Source organism: Trachurus trachurus (assembly GCF_905171665.1).
Source record: "Trachurus trachurus genome assembly, chromosome: 8".
Classification (NCBI taxonomy): domain Eukaryota; kingdom Metazoa; phylum Chordata; class Actinopteri; order Carangiformes; family Carangidae; genus Trachurus; species Trachurus trachurus.
Genome location: NC_139905.1, coordinates 16,258,876 through 16,270,405, shown reverse-complemented (window position 1 = coordinate 16,270,405; position 11,530 = coordinate 16,258,876).

Sequence of the window (11,530 nt, the reverse complement as noted above, 5' to 3'; positions counted from 1 at the left end):
CCAGTGAGGGAAACATAGGAAAAAAAGGGGGGATTTTTTTTTTTTTGTAAGAATGTGGTGGAAATGAGTTGCATGGCCCCTGGAGGGATGGAGTGTGCCTCTGAGTCTGGATGAAGTCTGTCTGTTCTTATCATCTATTTCCATGGTGGGAAGGAGTGATAATTTGAGAAGTCTTGACCTTGTGAGCCCAAATATTTCTTAAACTGGTATTTTGGGCTCAGTTTAATATCTGTTTTATATTTAGAATAAATCGATGATTATCGTAATTGAGGAAGAAGAAGAATGAAGCTCAAAGATAGAGAAAAGAAGCTTTTTATTGAATGCTTCAGAATGTACTGCTGTATCATTTGGTTTGACTCACTGACAAAATCTTAATCTAAATTATGTTACATTACAACATACCAGACTTAGGGATAAAAACAATAACACCTGACCTGACAACTGTCGCTAGACTATCACTCTACCAGTGTTAAACAAATTGATACAGGCGTTTCATCACCCATGACCTGCGAAATCCTTTTTATCATTGATAGTACAAAATGGTCCTGACACCTTTTTGATATGCTCAAAGCAAAAGGTCTACAGTATATCATAGTCCAGTACATGTCATCCATAACCCCAATCTCAACTTGATCCTGACCTCTGACCCTGCAACGAAAGCAGAGACTCTCACACTTCAGTGAGCTGAGAAACCATAAAGATAGCAGCACTGACAATAGAAACTCAATATACTGATAGCTGCATATTCAAACAGTTATGATACCTGCGACTGTGACATTCCTCTATTCCGATTAAAGCTATTACATATTTTCCACTGGGCATCCCAGTTCTATGACACCTCATAATGTCAAAGAGCGAGCGCATAGCTGAGTCGATTGCCTTGCGACGGCGAAACAAACACAGATTTCGACCTGGTGATCTCCACCTGCACCGCCCAGCTCTATCATGAGCATGCGTGAGTCATGGACACGAGGAGCAGGTCCTTTGTAGGCTACCGAACAATCTCCTCCCTCGTCCTCGGGGGCAGAATTAGAGGCAGCTAACTAAAGGCACAAACCAGCTCATCAGTCTGTGATGACAAAGTTGATTCCATTAGTGGGTCGTGTCTTGATGTCTGAAAATCATGTGTGGAGAGCTGTGTGATATCTGACACGAGCTGATGTCTTGTAATAGGCCCATTAGAAGCAGCGGTAACATTTATGGCTTGGTTACTCATGTACACACACACACACACACACACACACACACACACAAACACACGTTTGCACACTTAAGTAATTCAGGTGAAATTTCCCAGGAGCAAAGGTACATTCCAGAGACTGGTAGTGATATAGATTGGACTTGGAAATTATCCAGAGCAGAGTGCATATCCAGGGCAACCTCTACACACATAAACAAGTAGCCGCGGAGCACACACACACACACACGCAATCGCTCACAGAAGGACTTAAAACACACACACACACACACACACACACACTCTTGCTGCTTGTTCACTGAATATTAAGCAGTGGAGCGGGGGCCAGTACAGGAGTCATACGTCTAACTGGTCCTACATGCAGCTGTTCTTTTATAGGGATGATTACTGGCAGCCATTTACAGGCCTTCATCTCTCTTACATGCATAGCGACCTGAATGAAGCACACGATGGGGGCCTCCTTTGCACCCCCTTTTTCCTTTAAGGCGCTATAGGTGTGCAAGCTTTCAGGGGGGCACAATGCCCGACTGCTCTTTCAAAAGTCACAAGAGTGCAGTCAACCCCACTTCTGGGATCAAAAAAATATACCGCACGCACACATAAATGCACAAAGCCTGGTAATACAAGGTATGCGGGGCAAGCTTTCAGCTGCAACGCATTATACATTGCAGAGGCGCACTGCAGTTGTTAAGAGACCGCGGCATCCTTTCCGTGTGATCTCCAGATCTGTCGAACAGCGGTCTGCTCATGTCAGAGCTCCGCCTTGACTTTTTCACTCTGTACTCCATGAAAGCCATCCTCAGAGAGCTAGAAATAGGTGTTCGGTGTGAAAGGAGAAATGACACAGAGGAGAGAAAATACTGGGAACTAACGCTGGGAAGAAATCCGAGCGTGTGGGTTTTTCAACGTTCCTTGCAGCCTCAGCATCCAGCTGCGGCAGGTTCCAGGGGTTTGACCCTGTTGTTAAGGTCAGAGATGGACTCCTGACCACAGCCTCCGACCGCAACAGTGCAGAGGAAGCGGGAGACAAAAACGCCTCAGCTGCAGATGTCTGACTAGGAAATCCCATTTAGAAACAAAATCTGGCTTCAAGCTCAGGTATTCACATACCTTCATGCATCGATCCTCTCATACATTCACACATACTGTATATGTGGGAATCTACACTGAACAGGCAAACTTATGCACTAACACGTACACACCTGCACTCTCTTATGCACATTCTCCAATTTCCACAAATGGACAGACAGACAGACATGGAGCAATCCGTGTACAAGTCCTTACATGCAGTTCCCTGTTGCCCCTGTCCCAGCTCCTTTTCCCCTTAAAACACTGCCTCTTTATTCTCAATGAAAAAAAAACTCTCTCTTTCTACACACACACACTCAGAAAAAAAAGGGGGACTTCCAGCCACTGAGAAATAGCAGCGTAATTACCGGTGCTCTGTTGTCTATCAAGACCTGACCTTTTCAACATGTGTGTGCCGTGTTGGGAGCGGTGGGAACCGGCGTGGAGGAAGACAAGGGTCTCCCCAGCTCTGTGGTGGTCTGACCCAACCTCCCCCCTCCCTTTCTCCACTGCAACTCCCCTTAAAATTCTGGGAACTCCCACTGCGCCCCCATGTTCATTGGGTTCGGAGACTGGAAGGGGAGAAAACGGCTAAGCCACAAATCAGGCTCTTGGCAGGGGGACATCAAAGGCGGGACAGGACGATGTGGAAAGGACAGGGGGAGACAGAGCTGCCCTGTCTCACTGCCATCCCACGGGGATGGAGGAAAATGTGTAGAGCGCAGACATTATAGTGGCACAAATGTAAGCTTTCTGTTGGTGCCAGTGGGAAAATAACTGACTGGTATTGCCTTACATGAATCTGGCCCTGAAGTAAGGACATTAAAGAATGAAACATATACAGGGACGTACTCATAATAAACACAGGAGTTTATAGGATTATACATTAATGGTGAGTGGAAAGAAATGGCTTTGACTTGCTGAGAAAAGTCATCCAAACAAATAACAAGAAACTGATATCACGAGTAAAAAGTGGATGGTGTGCGAATCATGGGACAGAATTAATAAAAACTATATTTTTATAAAAGGGGTCACTGGGCCCGATGGCAAGTTGTCTTGACGTTGCCACATGACAGACATGCTCAGCTCTCGGTGGGGGCACACAAAGCTGTCCTCAGAAATGTATTAGGAGCCCATAAGCCCATAATTACTCCAATTGGCATGTCAGTTATTTACCCTTCCTTGTCCCCTTGTCTTTCACTCACTGTCGGCTGCCCCACTGATGGTGTAGGGACCATGGGATGGGGGTACGAGTGGTGGTCGTGATGATGGTAGTGGTGATGTGTATGTGGGAGGAGGCGGGATTCTGTATCGGGGGGATTAAGGGGAGATTTCTCCTTTCGGCTTGAACAACATCAGGTCTCTGTGGCAGAGAGGAGAAGAAGACTTGGAGGGAGGGAGGGAGGGAGGGAGGGAGGGAGGGAGGGAGGGAAGAGAGTGTGAGGAGACGGGAAGAGGTGGCAACAGTTTGAACCATTGATACCACTAGAAGAAAACCTCTGACATTAAAGGGTGATAAGGACTATAGAGAATCCCCTCTGGTGCACCTGGGTGCTCACTCACTGTATCACCAGCACTAGGCACAAGCTGTAGTGTGGTAGCCTATGACACAGACAAGGGCCCTGAAATGTGTCTGAGAATGTGTCTTTCCCCTGAGCTCAACATATTCGTACAGCAACCAAGCCATGAGAGCGTTTTACGTCAGGGACAAAAGTCCTATCCAGTTTATGGGAGGTACAGTGATGCCGTTTCGCACGCATCGTGGTAACAGTAAATAGTGGTTAATGTGAACCCCCTACCATAACAAGCGCCCAGTTAGCTCCTCTGGAAGCAGCACTACAGCTGCTTTTAAAAAATAATTGCAGCAGGTTTTTGGGCTTTTATTGTTGTTGTTATTATGATTGGGGGGCCATAAAAGTAGTACCAGATCGAGATCCAACACTGAAGGATGCATGTCAGCAAGGGAGAGAAGGAGAAAGAGAGGAAAAAATGAGAAGACAGGATGGGGTGAGTGGGACCCCCATTCCTGTTTTTCCTGGCGCTCTTCCTTTTATTAAATAATCAGCAGCTGAAAGTAACAAGAAAAACATCTCTGCCAGAAGTGGACTGGAAATGTCACCGCCCAAATGTCACACATTTTTGATACCATGCAGTTTATTTACTGTTTCTCAAATGTCACAATTGCACATGTGCACATATGTGCACTCTGAGTTTTACTGTAGCCTCTTCTCCTCAAAATTAGAAAAATTACTTTTTTTGGTTCTCCAACTTTTGATGTCAGCTCATGCTGTCATTATGGTACACAGACCAGAACCATAACAACGCCTGCCCTCCTCCTCTTGCCCGTCTCTTAGGACTCAAGATGAAGTGTCAAAATCCCGAGGCAGAGGGAGATCACAACAAACTGATTATCAACAGGAAGTGGCTCCATTATAGGCTTAAAGATAGGAGAGAGTGCTCTCTGGTTACAGCACTCACTCAAATCCACACATTCCTGCAGGGTTTAGAGAGAGCTGGGTGACCCCCGTGGGCTCCCACAGGCTCCCCAGCCCGCTGCCTCAGCCCAGGGGCTATTGCTCAGGGTACAGCTGGGGCGTTGAATGGATCCAGGGGTCCTTGAGGAGGGGCTGGAGGCTTGTGGATATCTAGGGTGGCCTGACAATCAGGAGACACTTGACAACCTCTGCCTTGTGACTTTGCACACCTGCAGCGAGGGGCTGTGTTATGGGAGATGAGGTGACTCTTCTGGTATGATAGGAAGAGACTTAGTGAAGCGTTCACGTAACAGAACCCAACACATGTTCATTCCAAGAGGGGGATGCCAATGGAGGAAAGTCTAACCCAGTCCAATTTAGAGTGTCACATCTCAAGGGCTGAACATTGATTTAGAAACAAGAGATGCTTTAAGTGCAGGAATCCCCAAGAGCCCCAGGCAAACGATCGAAACCAAAATGTTTCAATGCTAAAGATCTATTAACATTATCTGAGTAAGCTTTTGAGACCACTGCCTAAACAGCCCTACTGGGACTTTTCATTCATTGCATTCCTTCATTTTCCTAATGTGATTAGAACATAGTTCAACTACTTTTATGATCTGCACTCAAAACCCTAACGATTCCTCAGAGAGTAGGAGGCACTGAAAAAAAAAAGGAACAATTGAGACATTTGCTGAGCTGCCTCCCCAGGGAGTGAAGTCAGAGCTGAAGTGAAGAGATGGATTGTGCTGGGTCGGGATCAACGTGGGCTGGAGATTGCAGAGTCATGTGCATGATGGAATATCTCGCTCAGAAAAATGCGTCTAACCCATTTTTTTTCCTTAAGCATGCTGAATGTCGGGAGAACATTTCAGTCTTTTGTTTGTTTTTTCTACACATCGTTTGGACAAGAGTCACCGAGGCTCAGTTAGCTGGGAATAGCTTTGAAACAGAGGCCAAAACTGAGGCAAGGCAGGGAGGCCTGGTCTCAGTGTTGGTACATGTATACATGTGAATTATTTACTTGTCGTCCAGCAGGAAATGAGGAACGATAACAAGCTTGGGAAAGAAAGGCAGAAAAACAAACAGATGGTATCTCATCCCCTTCTTCATTTCTTCCTTTCTCTTTTTCCTCCTTTCTTTTCTCTGCGGCAGTCACTTGTGTCCTAGTCCGGACGAACGGCAAAGGATGTGTCACTTCAAAGTCAGCGGCAGGAAGAGGACGTAATTTCAAAGTAAATCATTTCAATTACTTGCAGTTGGCTCATGACTGTTAGTGTTACAAGAAAAATGGCTGCCTTGTTAAAGGGGAACTGCATTGATTTTACATGTCACCATCTGTTTACAGGTGTTAAAGTGCTCCTGCAGATGTGAAGGTAGTTGTATAAAGTCTTTTGTGGCTCCAGAGGGAGCTACACAAAGTCTGATAAACTGACTCCTGTGATGTCACTTGCTGCTGATGTCACATGCTCCACATCTCTGATCGAGATTACATTATCCACCACTACCAGAACAAAGCCAAATAGCAGACCAAACTGTCAGTATTTCAGTTATGGAAGATGAATGAGTCAGACAATGGTACAGGAGCTAAACTGGTTGAGGTCTTGTTCAAGGAACTTTGCACTGGTGGCGGCAAAACTGACCATCAAGTTACTCAGCCATCACCGTTTAACTGAGCTGGACCTTGTGATGATCTCCTGACCCAATTTTTGACTCTCCTTCTCTGCCTGACCTCAGCCCGACACCCCCTCTCATCCCTAACCTTTCAATCCCATCAGCCTCGCTATTGCTCAGTCACCTGTGACCAGGCCTGGGCGCTGACCTTTGACCCCAGGGGGTCACAATTAGAGCTGAGAATCAGAGCAGCTGAGGTGGCGACCAGACAGAGAAGATATGCCCCTGGACCGTGAGTTTCGACCCAACCGGGATGAACTCTGCTCTGGAAAAGTCAGGTCGCCACACCAAATGTATCTCGACAAGAAAAGAGCTGCGTATCAAAGGCTGTGGTCATTAGAGCAAGCGGTTGGGGGCTGATTTTTTTTTTTTCTTTCCACACCAGGGTGTGGGGATCACAGAGGAGGGAGAAGGCAGTCAGAATCAATGGAGGTTGTAGCCTAGTGTGGGCAGGCATTTTAATTAGCCTGGATCTCCCAAGACAAGGGGATAGAGGGAACCGGAGATGGCGGCTATGGGAACACGAAGAGCACGAGAAGAGGACAGGAAACAAAAGAGAGAGAATCGGAGAGAAATAGAGAGAGAGTGGGGGAGGGGCGTCAGGGTCGCACGCCCACAGGCTATACTCACTGTGCCAGATCTAAATATGCACCACCAAATAAAACATCCTCTCAAGAGACCACGGCTGGCTGTGGCTAGTTATTATGGGATGCAACAAATACACATGTAAGCATGCCCACACACACATACCAAATAACTCCCAGACATCTTATCTTGTAAATATTTGGCAATCCCTACATAAAAGCCAGAGGGGGTGAAATGTTCTCTTACTGTGATAAATTCTTCAAAATGTATCTCAGTGGCTCTCAGTGGATTTCACACCGCTCAGGAGTCAACTCAAAAACCAAGTGAAATCGCATCAGAAGCCCCTTCAGTGAAGCTGGCACAGCATTTCTTCACATTCCTCCTCCTCCTCTAACACCATGTTCATCTCCTTCTACACCTCGTTCTTTATCCTGGACATCCTCTCCGTCTCCTCCTCCCCACAATCTCACTGAGTCGAGTCTTTTGTTTGTTTAGACAACAAAATACACGGCACTAAAGATACTCCAATGTGGGACTAGTGGGGAGTTGTAGGAGCGCCAAGCTGCAGCTCAGCAAAAGGGAGTATTATAGGAGGGATGGGTCATCCAGCCTCCCAGGTCACTGCTACTGCTGCTTTCCTCCTCTCATGACCCATCTCTGTTTTATGATGAATGACAGTGACAGAGGGACAAACAGCGAAAAACTTACAAGTGGTCAGAGGGGTTTGGCAGTGAAAGCAAGCCTGAACTTACACAAAGAGTAACAAAGTTGCCTGTGAACCAAACATGGAAAAGCATAAGTTTGTACTCAAAACAACAATGAGAAAGTTGTCTCACATTAAAAGAAAGACATATAATTAAAAGATACCAGGGTGTAACCTGGAGGCATGTTAAATGTCTGCATGACTGCATATAAAACTAAAAATACTGATTCAGAAGTTTTTTTTAAAAGTGTGGCCTTCAGCATCAGCTTCAGTGCTGTAAGTGATCTGCAGAGTTTAGATAAAACAGAGATGATATAGTTCACCTTTTACTTTGCTTCAAGAGAAGCTTCCACATCTGATGCTTCAAATAAAGTCAAATAAAACTGATAAACTTTAAATGACTGATACATTTTCAAATATTTTGTCAGATTACTTCATTTTTGATTGGTGGCATGTAAGAGTTGATGACTGGGCCTTTCCGTATACTTGATGATCATGCTGCTTTCAAGGTGTATGCATGGTTACCTGAACTGATCAGCGCTGCGTGGCAGGTGTAAAAGTTTTGCTCTCTGTGTTGCAGGCACAGCGGGACCCGCAGGAGCTCTGTTACAGGTGATGGGACTGTGTAAGCAAAAAAACAGAGCAAACAGATCTGCAGGGGCTAAATTAATACGGTAAAAGATTGTGTGAAAATGTATAGTGTTTGTTTGCGCCCTTTCAGTCTCGCAGAGGCACAGTGCCAAGGTATCAAGGCTTCACCTTAGTACAATGTGACAGTGCCAAGATTTGTCCTCAACTGGGCCACCCAGGAGGGCTGTGTAGTGGCCCTCCCTGCTCCGGTGGTATTAACTCACACACGCACACACACAAACTCAGGTCAGATATGGTTGAAATTTCATGCTCGTCTGTGTCCACTTCTTTGGTCATCACTTCTCAACTATAATTGTCATTACGATGGTTCTGTTGACATGGCCAGCACCTGCTATAATTATATTCACTGCACCTTTGGCACCTCTTTATTAAACTAAAACAGCGTTCCCACTCTGATCTAAAGATAATTTTACAGGATTTTTCCAAGATATTTTCAGTGATAATCTACCATATGACAGACGAATCAAACCCTTACCTGTTTAAGTCTGACCGAAATAGCTCTAATCATAGCACTTAAATGTAACTTCATAATCTATTCTATAGCCTATTATCTCATACTCGTCTTTTAAAAATGCACTCTGAACATCAGTAACCTAATGCTGGCCCACAAATGTGTGTTGAAGATTACTCACAGGGTCTCATCAGTTTATCCTGCTTTAACCTCTTTACTAGTAAAAGGATGCTTTGATGAGGTTAATCACTCCCACTATGAGCTAAACATTTTATGGTTTGGGTTTGTTTTAGTTTAGAGTTGCGTTTTAAGTGATGCTAATAAAGAAGCTAGCAAAACACTGCTGTTAGTGAGTATTTAGCCAGTGTTTGAACACTGGCTCATTGGCTCCTGTACGTCGTATTGATTTCTTATCTCCTATTTTATCCAAATTAAACTCTATAAATTGGCACCTTTGCTCCGCTGGAGTTGAATCACAAACCTTCAATCATTAGCTACGTTACCGACAAAAACAAGCTAGCAAGCACGTCAACTTCAGTAACACATCTAAACACGTCGACCTATTATTTAACCCTTTGAACCCAGCTGGGAGGAAACGTTTCATCCACAAACTTCATGAAAATTACCACTTACCAACATTTAAAGTATAAAATAACTTACTTTCTTCAGCATTTGGTTGTAAATTATCCAAACTGCAAACTTCAGGCATGGTGCACTCACAGCGGCAGCCATATTTAAAATATTGTCAGCAGTGAAACTAACCATTAGTTTGAATGTCAACTTGAACCTAATCATATATTTTCTTGAAAATAGGAGAATGCTAAAATAATTCCTCAGGACAACACATAATTTTCTATAATTTGCTGCAATAAACTGTTTTTAAGATTTTCCAGCACATGTGATGGGAACACACACAAAAACAGCTGAAGTTTAGTAGTAGTAGGCCTATAAATATTGGGAAAAGTGGCTTGACTTAACAAAGCTAGTCTTACTTGTATTTTCCCAGAATCATACAGACTATCTTTCAAACTTTAACTTTAGTTTTACATCACAACACTAACAGCAGCATCCAACGGCAAATTGTGAATGAAGAACACCTGCTTAAAACTATTGAGTTAAAATGCAGCACTGTCAATGTGGCCTTTTGCTGCATGTGAGTGGCTGCACTTGAAATACCCGCTTTACTGTGTGTTTATGAGTGTGTATGTGTGTTAGTGTGTACTGTCAAAGTGATAAAGGTAATGTGTGCGCAAGTTTGTATGGGGAGGGGGCTACCAAACTCAATGTCGGCGAGTTGGGGGCACATTCCTTAGTTGATTTAGTGGGCATTAAGATGAAGAGGAATGTGTCAAAGCTGTAGAGGCTTTAGCCCGCTGTGGTGTAAACTGGCTGGGAGGAGCTCCGAGGCTTTCTGACAGCTCAGACTGACGGATGACTGACACTTGGCTTAATGTGTGAAGGATGGAGAGCAGAGTGGAGTGGAGAGAGCCAGACAGAGTAAGGAGGATGGAGAGGAGGTACCTGATGGAAGAAATGTGGGAAGTGTGACTGAAGAGGACTGTTACACACTTCAGAGAAAGAAAGGGGAGATTAATAGAAGTACAACATCTAGGGATGGAAGCGCGTGGACTTTAAGGGCATGAGAAGAGATAAAGGGAAAGAGAATTAAGTCTAGTCAGGAGAGGAGGAGAGGATGCCAAAAGTTGGGATAAAGGAAGGGAAAAGAATGTGAAAAAGAGTCACATTCACCGTGGGACAAGGAGGGGCTGATCAAGAGAAAATAACAACTCAAGTCAAAAGGATTTCAGAGGCTTATCTTTATTTGCTCAAGATGGTTTGATAGTTGAAAGAAATACAGAGGTACATAGAGAGAAAATACAGAAAGATTCTTTTCTTAAGGTCGCATTTTATACAACATCGGTCGCTGGGTCAGTTGTGCAACTTTTGACAGATTACAGTTGATCAAAGGAAAGAAACACAAGTGTATTTTTTTTTTTACCTCTTTCTTTTATATATTTATAACATATAAGTCATGTCTTAAAAACAGCTAAATCAAACTGCTTTCTTGACCCAACGTTATGAACTCTAAAGTGGTGCAAAAGCTTTCATCTAGCAATGTAACAGAACAAAATCAGCTTAAAAAAGCATCAGGTAAGAGGTGTGCATGTGTGTGTGTGTGTGTGTGTGTGTGTATTGAAGATTATTTAGTCCTGAGACAGTGAAAGCGTATACAGTATGGTTGCGTGGTTCATGTCAGTGTGTTTCAGACTCTGTTTGTGTGTATGTGGGCTGGACTGATAACACTACTGCACCTTTGGAAGCTCCACACGGCTCACACATCAGACTGAACCGCTTCAGGGAATGTCGGGACAGAGGATTTCTTGGGGAAAAAAGCAACTTGAAAATTAATTTGGCTGCCACACGCCACATAATATTAAAATCTTAACTCAACATATATATCTCCACTCCCAACTTATAACAGCAGTACACTTAAGAAGCACTAAAAATGAATGAAACAGCCAAGAATTATATTTTTCATCTTACCTCAACATCTACATTATAGGGAGCAGAGGTCTGTGTGGCGCAGGTCTGACTTGACCGACAAATGACACCACACACACACACTCAAGAAGTGAAAGAAAGGCAAACGACAGCCAGCGAGCAAAGAAATGTGGACTCACTTCCTCCTGTCTACGTAAACATGACTTATTCTTTCTTATTTCCTA